A 12,500-nucleotide genomic window follows, 5' to 3' on the forward strand; every position below is an offset into this window, starting at 1 on the left:
CCGATATGTAAGAATTACATTATATATAAACCAGTGACCTGGGGTCATGGCCATTAGGAGGGTTCTACGTGACCAAAGCAGACCTAGATTACGCTATGCGCTGTCTGCAGTAGCCTGATCTAGCTCAAAGCTTTGTCAACATTTTTATGTTATGATAACTTTGCACAACAACTTCCATGGGAAGCGGTTTGACCTGTTAACCTACGCCGGAAACTTGTAACTTCCGAGCCGGGCGAACTACGTATGTGTTTTTATATGAATTGCTGAGATAGCTAATGTTCCGCTATCGACGCGTGCTTTAGAATGGCATTCCACGCCAACTATCAAACATATCGGTCGTCCGACCGAGCTGCATCTCCTAGTATGGAGTTACAGAATAAAGTTGTTAACTTGTTCAACTAGCCTGTTTGAATCATCTCCTCTAGACAAGAAAGAACCTCTCTACTAAGATATCCAAGGGAGATGAGAGGAACCAAACATTACTTACGGATAACAGCCGTAAGGGAAGAACAAAAAAGTCTATCGCCAAGCGATAAGACATTAGAAGTGGTGGCAGCGGTGGGATAAACAAAACAAATACCACGTAGTTCACTCCAAGGGGGGAGAGGGCGATGTTGGGTCATCAAATTCAACATCTTTTGTATCAAATAATCAGTTTAATCATTTATCAGATCATTGTGAGACAATTGATTTTCCTATGAAACACACGGCCGAATCAAAAAAATCTGTGCAGGTTCCCGTAGATTTGCAACAAATTCATGCAATTATTAGTCAAAACGAGTTGCGACCAACCTTACATGCAGTAAATTTGGACCATAAGTCATTCACTTTGTTCTTTGATTCTGGTAGTCCACGTAATATAATGGATTTAAGGACTCATCATTTACTCTTTTCAAATTTCCCTATAGAAAAGTCCGGAATAAGGCTCTCAGGCATTGGGAATAATGAATTAAAAAGTTGTGGCGTAAATCATGTACAGTACAAGGTCGGTAAGCGCACGTTTGCTGATACCTTTGTCGTTGTACAAAACATTAATATGTATCCCGCAGAGTAATTATCGGATACCCGTCTATGGGCACTCAAAATATTATCTTAGCACCTGCAAAACACGGCGTGTATATCAAAGGGAAATTCTATAGGTCTTCTAATACCCTAAAATCTGTTTTAGATAATAAAGAGACAGACAGAGTTGTCACTTACATTACGGAACCAATCACCTGTCTCATGAACCAAGAAATAATACAGGCAACCCAACAGAACTCTCGCTCACCCGTAATATCAGCTTGCACGCAAACTCTCGAGCTAACGTAACTTCAAATATATTAGTGCGTGTAAAAAGAACCTTGCCAGGATCTGAAACATTAATCCTTTCCGAAACTCTGAAAACACACGGATTATCCGTCACACAAGCCGTTTATACAGTCGGCTCACAACAACAATGTAATATCGAAGTCTGTAATCATTTGAATACCACTTTAGTAATCACAAAAATCAACATATCTTGGATGCCGAAGTTTATAAACATCGCATTCTTACCGTAGCTGAGATAAATCACGCTCAATCAGTCGCGGATGAAACCCTTTTGCAATCTATAAAGAACAAAATCAATAAAGATATTCAAGAAGAAAGAAATTCAGCAGAAATTTTTGAATCTGTTAACTAATAATATGATGTTTTTTTCCACTACGGATGGAACCTTAGGAAAAACGGATGTCATCGAGCATCAAATCAGGCTCAAGGACAAACAGAAAGTAATCTATGTACCTTCGTACCGACTTCCTATGAAATTTCAGAATGAGATAACAGAGGAAGTAGGTAAAATGTTAAAGGAAGGAGTCATTAGGAAATCAAACAGCCCTTATAATTTTCCGTTAATAGTAGTACCGAAAAAAGATCGAACTTGGCGGATATGCGTAGATTTTCGTCGTTTAAATGAAGAAACAATCCCTGACAGATTCCAGTACCATGTACCGATGATATCCTATCTTTACTAGGCCAGAATAAATATTTCACAAGCCTAGACTTTACTAAAAGGATTTCATCATTCCGATGGAACAAGAGTATCCCATACACCTGCCTTCAGCACAGCCAGGGGACATTATGAATTTTTGCGTATGCCTTTTGGTTTACGTTGTGCTCCTATCACTTTTACTCGTATGATAAACGTCGTGTTTGGAGACTTGTTGGGAGATATCCTACATGCCTACATGGATGACTTAGTAATCTTTTCAACACATTAGAAGAACATTTACGTAAATTGGAGTTAGTGTTACAAAGGTTAAGGCAGCATAATTTAAGGGTAAAGATAAGTAAGGGTAAAGATAAGTAAGTGTGAATTTTTTAAAACAGAACTAGTCTATCTAGGTTTCACGGTTTCTAGTGAAGGTCTTAAAGTCGTCCACGATAAGGTGTCGGCTATCCGTAACTTTCCGATACCTATTAACGTCAAGGGAATACAGCAATTTTTAGGGTGCAGCGGATACTATCGCCGCTTTATCCGCAATTACTCAATCATAGCCGCTCCCCTAACCGATCTTATAAAAAAGGGCGTAGATTTCGTATGGTCTGAAATTCATCAACAGGCGTTCGATAAATTGAAAGATGAACTGTGTAGTTCTCCTATCTTGAAATTTCCTGACTTCAATAAGGAATTTTTCATAGCAACAGACGCCTCAGACCTAGGAGTAGGTGGGGTATTGCTTCAACAATATGATAGACAGTTTTTCCCTATAGCTTTTTATTCACGTTAAACTGAGACCTTCCGAAAGTAATATGCAGTAATAGACAAGGAAGGGCTCGCTATTGTTAATTCACTCGTGCCACTTTAAATTCATAATCTACGGTTATCCCGTCAAGGTTCTCACTGATCATAAGCCCTAACCGACTCTTTAAAGGTTTTAGTCACAGCCCCAAGCGAACTCGGTGGCACATGATCATTCAGGACTTTCTTTGGCGCGAGGATCGGGTATTTCCTACCTGGGAAAGCAAATATCATTGCTGATGCATTATCACGCAACCCCTCTTCATCTTGTACCGAGCCATTAGCTGAATTAATAGATATCTCAACCTCCATGCCCCGTTGTTAAAACTATATTCCGAACAGGAAAAGATCTGGGCTGGAGTGCTGACTATTACAGACGGAACAAAGAAAGATCCGCAAATAGAAAAAATCATCATTGCGTTAAAGGAAATCCGAAGGAAAAAGAATAACCTAAGTATAAGCGCAGAATTATATCCTACAGGAAAACCTGTGTATATCCGTGACGAGGAAAACCCGCAACACACCGCAGTTGAATAACAACCAGGTGGTGGTGCCTATCTCACTCATACCCACTGTCTTAAAGTGGTTGCATGAAAATCCACTGCACGGACACCCGGGTTATACCTTGATGTCACAGAAAGCCAAATCCTTATTTTATTGGCATACGATGCTTAGAGATATAAAAAAGCACATAGCAAATTGTCGCACTTGTCAAGAATACAAAGGGCACCCACGAAAGAACCTGTCAGCCTAGGGGTTCTTACCCCGTGCCAAATCAACCCTTTGAAAGAGTACATTTAGATTTATTAACAGGATTTTACGAGTCAGACAGAGGAAATAAGCACCTCCTAGTAATTATAGACGCTTTGACTCGATATACAGAACTTATAGCGCTTAAAACAAAAACCGCGGTCGAGTGCGCTAGGAAGTTTTACGAGTGCTACATTTGTAAACATGGAATTCCACACATCATTATCTCAGACTCGGGCGGGGAGTTCAAATCATCATTTCCTTAACTCCTTGTGCGAATTCTTTAGTATAAAGAAAGTCAATACCATGATCTATCACCCAGAGTCTAATGGGCTAGTGGAAAAGGGCACAATCGTAAGGTTTTTAAACATTTTAAGGGTCACCTTAGGGGGGGCAGATCCCAACTGGGACATTGCCATACCTGCGGTACTAAGCACACTTAATCACTCGTACCACGTGTCTATTAAAATGACACCGCACGAGGCACTGTACGGTATCCCGCCCGAACGCCTTTTCACATCTTAAAGCCTACAACTAATTTATCAAATCCTCTAAAGGATGTTATGGATGCAAGCATAAGTCGATATAATATAATTCGTAAGAATTTAGAAGAAGCACAGATAATAATGAAAAAAAATCATGATAAAATAGCTAAGCCAACTAGAACATATGCCGTGGGCGATCAGGTATACATACAGTATACGTGCGTAAAGGTTTAAATTATAAACTGACACCTAAGTTTGAAGGCCCGTTTAACATTTTAGAAAATTTAACGGCCAATAGAGTTAGGGTTCAAAATGTATCCAAACCCACTGATGTGAGAATAGTCCATTGGCACATATCAGAATCTAAAGAAAGGTAGATGGAGTGAGGGAAAAAATGGTTGTATTTATGAAACTTGTATAATAAATTATATATATATATATATATATCTATTAATCATATTGTATGTAAACCTATTCTTTTACGCGAGTTATTACATCTGTTTTACTCATTGCAGGTTTCAAAAATGAATCTGTTATTGTTAGGAGTGATATTGTGTATTCAGACATCTTTGTTGTATGGAAAAAGCGCTAGGACTAAAGAAACATAGAATTTAATCATGGCTCGATTATCGAGAGAATCGATGATGTATTCATCGTGTCAAGTAATATTATTATCGAAGTAGATATGCATGCTATTTTCTTACCTGAAGATGACGTCCTTAAACTTAAAGAATGACCTGATGAGGTTTGGTATTTCCCTTAAGGAAATGCATGAACGTAATTTTCATGCTAACTCAGAGATTTCACTAGCTCAAACAACAAGCGTCGCAGAAATGTTGTCTTATGACATACAAAATAAAACCGCCGAGGCAGAAGAACTCGCTCGTGACCTGCTGATGTGGTCTGTGCGGCACAATACTCTTGAACGCCGCAACCCGCTTATTCTAGCTGGACTAAACATCTTAGGATCAGTTGCGAATCTAGGCTTAGGAATCTCAAATCGCCTCAAGATAAATAATCACAATAAAAGAATTGAGTTTTTGCAACACAAAACGGAACTGGCCTTATCAGAACTTCGCAGCCAGTTTATCTTTCGATCAATCAAATAATGAATATCGTTAATGAACATTCAAATAATATCGATCAGGTTCATGGAAGTTCAACATTTGCTGGCTACTTTAGCTTACTATAGTTCGAAAATAGATCATATCCGTGTGAAAATATCACATTTTATTGAAAAGTCAAAAGATTACGTAGAAGCAATTACGTTAGCAACAAAGGGTGTGTTATCTCCTCACCTCATGCCTATTAAAGATCTGACGTTAACTTTAGAAAACGGACGGGAGAAGCTAGGTTATATTCCTTTATTGGATGCCCATAAAGTAGAATTCTATTATAGCCTAATATCAGTCAGCGTTGAAAATTATAGAATTATGATCACGATTATTCCTTTTGATTCTTCCGATGCAGGCAATCATACAAAATAGCACCGTTTCCTACTTTTATGACGAATAACTCAAATTCAGTATATCCAATTTAACGGGGCATGTACTGATTTCTTCTGATAAGAAATCATTTACAGTCATTAAAGACTTAGATAAACTCACTCACTGTTCAGAAGCCATGAATAATAAAATTTGTACAGCTGACTCTTTTGAATTCTATCCTATATCAACGGATTCATGTGAGTTAGACGTAGTGCTAAACGGCTCTCTCTCTCATACAAGCGAAGGTTGTTCTGGGGAAACTTTATCCCTTTTACGGTAATAAATTCAATTACAGGATGAATAATGGTTCCTGGATCCGTTATGATAAGGCCGGATTCGACGTCGTGTGTCCGGACACATCCACCGCCCATGCCCCTATCTTCGTAGCAGCCGATGGTTGTACGGGGACATCTACAAATTATACCGTCAGAGGGGTCAACACGATAATACGTGAGAAGGCGTATTTCGCGAACTACACGTGGGCTACAACAATCATCCCATCACTACCTCTCCCATACAACGCGCGAGTAGCTCATCGTCTGACGCAACTGGCTGAGATGACCCACGCGTCATCGACTTATGCAGGTGGAGAAAATCTTCGCTACTACATTCTGCTAGCCGTGTTCAGCGTGACGGCCATATTGGTTATCGCCGTCAACATCTTTGCTTGGCGTAGGCTGAGGCGTAAACAGAAGGATCTCCAAGGGAACGTACTGGCCCGTCTGGACGACGTACCCGTTAAACTCAAGTCGTTTGCGTTTAGGGCCGCCTGAACCTGGCCATTTCAGTTCGTGCCTAGGGAATTGTCTGGAATTGTGTTGTGTGTGAAAAGCGGTCCGTATGCTGGCAAAAATGTAGACAAGAAAGACTCACGCCTTTGCATTTGAACAGTTAAAGTATCTCCAGGGCGCCTATAAATCATTATAGCCCAATATTATACATTAATATATTCCTAAAGGTATTTTCGGGCACTAATAAAATATCAGCCCTATATATTGAATTTCTGCAGAATTACATTGTTATACTATTATAACAATTATATTTATCTATTATAAAGAGTGACAAGTACTCTTTAACAATTATCCATGATCATGCTATAATCATTATTTAGTAACCATTATTCTTAATCAGGTTACATGTTATCATATTAATCATGATACATGTTTGATTTTTACCATTTTATTATTTTTGGGTACATAATCATTATTATTACCAAACATGGATCTATATTTTCCAGCATTTATCTTTGTTTATGAATATGTCAACAAGGGTATGTAACAGAACCTTTTTATGCATTTAATCACTTAGTATGTTACGAGCACGCTCCTATGAACAATGTTTAAAGTAATTTTTTTTTGTTATTCAAGGCTTGAATAGGTAGCAGACCGAGCCTAATGTAAGAATTACATTATATATAAACCAGTGACCTGGGGTCATGGCATTAGGAGGGTTCTACGTGACCAAAGCAGACCTAGATTACGCTATGCGCTGTCTGCAGTAGCCTGATCTAGCTCAAAGCTTTGTCAACATTTTTATGTTATGATAACTTTGCACAACAACTTCCATGGGAAGCGGTTTGACCTGTTAACCTACGCCGGAAACTTGTAACTTCCGAGCCGGCGAACTACGTATGTGTTTTTATATGAATTGCTGATAGCTAATGTTCCGCTATCGACGCGAATGCTTTAGAATGGCAGTTCCACGCCAACTATCAAACATATCGGTCGTCCGACCGAGCTGCATCTCCTAGTATGGAGTTACAGAATAAAGTTGTTAACTTGTTCAACTAGCCTGTTTGAATCATCTCCTCTAGACAAGAAAGAACCTCTCTATTAAGATATCCAAGGGAGATGAGAGGAACCAAACATTACTTACGGATAACAGCCGTAAGAGAAGTCCCCCCCCCCCCCCCAAAAAAAGTTCTATCGCCAAGCGATAAGACATTAGACATATACCTGAAGAGAGAGACAGCAGTCTCTGAAATATAGTACTTTTCTCTCTACATTTTGGTGTTTTTATGGGCTCCTTTTATTAGATGGAATTCTGTTGTTACAGAACACTTTTACCAGTCATATATGTATATATATATATATATATATATATATATATATATATATATTATATATATATACACATACATACATACATACACAAAAATGCTTTCCTTATTTATTCATAATGTTAAAGTATCAGGTCTCACCCCAAGTACCAAACTCCTAATTTTTATTTTATTTTTTGGGATGAAGTTGCAAGCCTCCACAATTGTAATGGGGCCTCTGTGCCAAACGCATCTGGCTTTCCATGTTGACCTTTCATCCAGTTACAGACTAGATTCAACGTTAAGCCATCGTTTAGTGGAAGTTACATAAAGATAGTGTCATCTACAGAACTTTTTAATTTTTTTACTGTCGGTTGAGTGTTCCCACATTATCATTATTGTATCAAAGTGGCGTTTCTGGTATAGCAATGGGTATTCGCAAGGCTACAGATACAATCATCATAAGTTCTGCCGTTGCTCTAAACGCTCTGGTAAAGCAAAGCTCACAAAAATAACGAGCGATAAATGTCTAAGAGTTACTGTCCATAAGGCAACACTCAAGTGCTAAAAGAAAGTCGCAATTCCTACGTTATTGTTCATTATGTGTGTTGCAACTACTTGCAATAGCAGCCGCTAACTTCTAGGCACCACGGGACGTCATGGTAATAAACGATCTCCTCTTGGTGCGAGTAGGAGGGGACTGCCTAATGTCATCAAGACATCTATTCTTGTGGCAACGTCATTATTTGCTTGCAACATCTCCTCTTAAGGGAGCAATAAATCTTAGGGTTATTTTCAGAGCAGAGCAGCTCACGCTGGCCATCATATTTACACGAGCACACCTATCAGTAAGTGCGCTATACCGTACACGGTCTTGACCGAGAATTCTCCGAATGAGCATAATTATTCAGAAAACTGCTATTATTCAAAGAGCAATCGATTGGCACGCAGTGCCATTTCGATCTTAATTATTCGCTATTATGAATCGGATAGATAATGCCTTGAAAATGACAAAGGCGATGTTTGCTAACACATTTCTATCATATCAAACAACCTATTTTGAGTAAATTGCTTCTTTTCTTGTGAAAACTTAAGTATAGTGGATGTATTATATATCAACTGATTAGCCACAAATGGATGTTTTCATAATTACCACGGACAAATTTTCCGTAAAGTAAACGGCCCACATACTCACTTATAAAAAGTAGTAGGTCTCTTGCATTGAACGTAACTCAGCTACTTGGACTGACGCAAAAAGCATTTGATTTCGGGGTCCTGCAAGTTGAGAATACGGCTAATATGCGCGCCTCTTTACTGGTTCGTGCAACATAAATTTCCCCTTTGAAAGCTCACAGAGTTACAAAATGTTATCTTCTATAAGGCGACTGCATTAAATAAGTTAAACAGTGACGTCTTATCTCTCGGTTAAAAATAATGAAATCCTCATACAGCTGGTATTCGTTTTTTAAAATAAAATATAACACCAACATTTATTAATGATAATAACAATAATAATTAACAACTAAACGCATGTGCAAAGAATCAGGCCATTTACATAAATGACGACATACATATGCAAACACCTACAGAGAGAGAGACCTTACATCTTTGTTCGGGTTGCCCCAGGTCCCTCAGAGAGAGAGAGAGAGAGAGAGAGAGAGAGAGAGAGAGAGAGAATTTACTTTATCTGTCTCATAAATAAGGGGCATGGCGTAAGTATGTCATTCTCTGATTCTTTTTGTAGCTGGCAACATCTGTCGCATGAAGCGTGTGCTTTATGGGACTTGGATAACCACGGCATGATTAAGTTCTATGGGAAACGAAAGGGGGAAACGATGACGTTCACTTCCAACAATCCCAGAGAGAGAGGAGAGAGAGAGAGAGAGAGAGAGAGAGAGAGAGAGATAGAGCGCCAGCCTATTCTAGAACATATTAGTAAAAATGAGCGCGAATTATATAAGGATGTTTCTGTACCCCTGGGCGAGGGGGTGCCGAATTAATAGTTTACCGAATAATTTCGATAACAAGAACCCTATGTGCATCGCTCCTTCAGTGAGATATCGGTATTCTTATCATAAGTACTGGAGGTAAGGAATGATCAATATATCGCAACTTTTGCTTCCATAAAGATAAAGGTGTCGATTGCAATTTCTAAACACCCCCAAAGGAAAAACAGGTTTTATTCTATAATATCATTATATAATAATCGTCTCGATGAGCAATCCGTTGGGTAGACGCACTTTACTGCCGGCAATAATTCATCTTTTTGAAAGCGGAAACAACCAACCTCATTTGAAATGTGCATTTGAATATTTGTTATTTTACCTTTCAACGGTTTTCTGACTTCTTTCCTAACCTACTATGAGATTCAGGGTCTCTGTAACACGGTTTTTTGGACTTTGCTCCTTGTCAAAGCATCGGATGTAGCTGAAAGTTGACATATGTATATTTTGACAACACACAAATTTTTTCAGCATTATCAATAACCTAAACCCGATAGTTTTGATTTTATAGAGTAAAAATGATCTAGCCGACGCCATGGCCAATGATTACGAGCCAAGAGTCGAAAAACATTCATTAGTAAGCAAGGTAAACAAACGCCTTTTGACTAAATGTTGCCCCGCCCATCCACCAGACAGAAATGCCATCGGCTCTGAAACCCAAAGACTTTATGAATGGCGGAACGATACATAGATGTGGGTGGGGTATCAGTGCTAGCGTAGTAATACTACTGTAGCAGTAGTGCCGCAACAGTATAGCAGAATTAAACGTTTAGACCAACTACTGGGATCCTTGAGGATCATTTAGCACTTCTTACAACTACTCGAGAAATTAGTTTTTATAGCCTTCAGTGTTATCCTGAATTATAACGAGGCGAAAGTGGGTGGAGCCTCATGAAGTCACCATTCTGACGATAATTATTGTTGAAGATTTAAAACCAATATACGGTACCGGCTATTTTTTTTCAGTAAATAGGTAGATAGCAAATAAATAAAAATTGCTTGACATTGGATACAGCAGTTATCAAATCAAGCTTGTCTACTGTGTTTTTGGTAATTACCAACTATTCCCTACATCTTGTCAATCTGATTGTGACCTATAAAGTAGACTGAAATTTCTTTGGAAACTTATTTTGGGAGTTAGACTAATAATCGAAGTGTTTTTGTATTTATTAACATATTTTGTTGGTTTGTTCATTATGACAATTATCAGTGGGGAGGTTCCAGAGTTCATAAAGGTGTACTGCTTTGCTTGTTAGTTTAAAAATTTGTATGTCATTGTGCCTTCGTTACGTATAGCCAATCATCCATCGAGAAAGAGGGAAGAAATGATGTCATAAGTTACGTAACGAGTGCGTTCGAAACCTTTTCTCTGAGTAAGTTGGCCCGTCTTCAAAAAATGTCACTTTTACATTATAAGTACCAAATTTATTCAACCTACGTAGTGCAGAATACACTCAAAATTTATGTGTTGATATAATATGTATTCTGAATAAGCGTTATATCTATGAAATGCATAGATAAAAAGTTATTGCGAAAAAACCGTGTTACAGAGGCCCTGAATCTCATAGTAGTTGTCTAAAATGTTAAACTCTTTCCCTGATTGTCGTCTGTCATTCATAAACCCTTCGAGACAGAATTCTGAGACTCTCAAAATATGAACTACTTCATAATACAAATTGCTGGTAGTAAGGGGGAACGAAAAATTAAATGTCAGGGATTCAGGATTTCATACATGCAATACAAACCACATTGCAGCAATTCCTGTGTTACCTAATGCGAATAAAGTTGAAGTAAAACCGGAGAATGTGAGGGGTGAACTTACGATCCCACCGCAAAAGATTAAGCCTTTGTGGAATTTAACAATAATGGCGATCAGCTTTTGGAGGAAATTGCCTTAAAGGATGATATAATGAAAGAAAGCTGTTTACTCCGTGGGAAAAAATTTCTTCCGACCGAATTAAGTAATATTTTACGAACTTTCTTCATGAGAAAAACCGCGTGATAACACTGAAGCCTGGGTGAAAAGGAGCTAAACAAGAACTTTATAAATAGAAAGAGACTTGCACTCTTGATGTAACTTTAATTATGGGAGATATATCTCCTTTACGTTTATTCCCGCGCTCTAACATGTTTTTCAAGAAAGCCAGCCTCTGACCTTCAAGTTCCTTCTCTCAAGAGTAGTTTATGAATGCCGTCAAAAATGACGATAATGTAATGATAGAGCAAAAGTCCCAACTATACGCTGTTACGTATTATCCAGGAGCTCCAAGTAAGGTACGTTCTTTCTGCTTACTCATGTTTGGGTCATTAATGTGAGAGGTGTGCCACGGACACAAACATCAATTGGTTACCAATTATTCCAGAGAGTCAATTGTGCTACGAGTTTCTGACAGATGGAAAACTACAATCTACATAGGGCATCATTCGTTTTTCAAGGAAAACTACAACCTATGTATGGCACATTCGTTCTCCCTTAGGAAAAAAAACACACACAACACAGCAACAAGACAATGACATAATCCATCTTCATCCGCAAGCCAACCGAGCGACTAATAAAACCAAGTGAAGGGAGAGAGTAGCTATGGGGCATCATACAGTGACAGTTATTGAGAGTTAGCTGTCTTCCTTCGGTCATCAATCGTCATCTAGACGTTGGTCTCGCTTCTTTCTGATGTGTTCCGATATCCTTATTTGATGTAAGGAAATCTCTTGATCCAACGGTACAATAACAAATTTGCCTAGTTTTCTATTCAATTACACAATCACTTTATTACTTTGACTATATTTTCTGTACATTGTTTATGACAAATGGACATAGAAACATTTGTTATGATCTAATGACTATATGCTTTCCAACAAATAAGGAAAATGGAAACCGAGCAAAAAAAAGCAAAAAAAAGAAAAAAAAAATCCGTTATCAGAAAATGATATTTTGTGAATGTCGTAATATTGGATAGCAATTCTTCGATTTCGATG

General features: G+C 38.3%; 1 protein-coding gene across 1 annotated transcript in view; it reads right to left on the reverse strand.

Moving 5' to 3' along the window:
• The window catches only part of LOC135206936 (potassium voltage-gated channel subfamily H member 2-like), a 1,544,997-nt gene that overhangs the window by 821,396 nt on the left and 711,101 nt on the right, over positions 1 to 12,500 (reverse strand). The window lies entirely within an intron of this gene.

Source organism: Macrobrachium nipponense, chromosome 31 (genome assembly GCF_015104395.2).
Source record: "Macrobrachium nipponense isolate FS-2020 chromosome 31, ASM1510439v2, whole genome shotgun sequence".
Lineage (NCBI taxonomy): Eukaryota > Metazoa > Arthropoda > Malacostraca > Decapoda > Palaemonidae > Macrobrachium > Macrobrachium nipponense.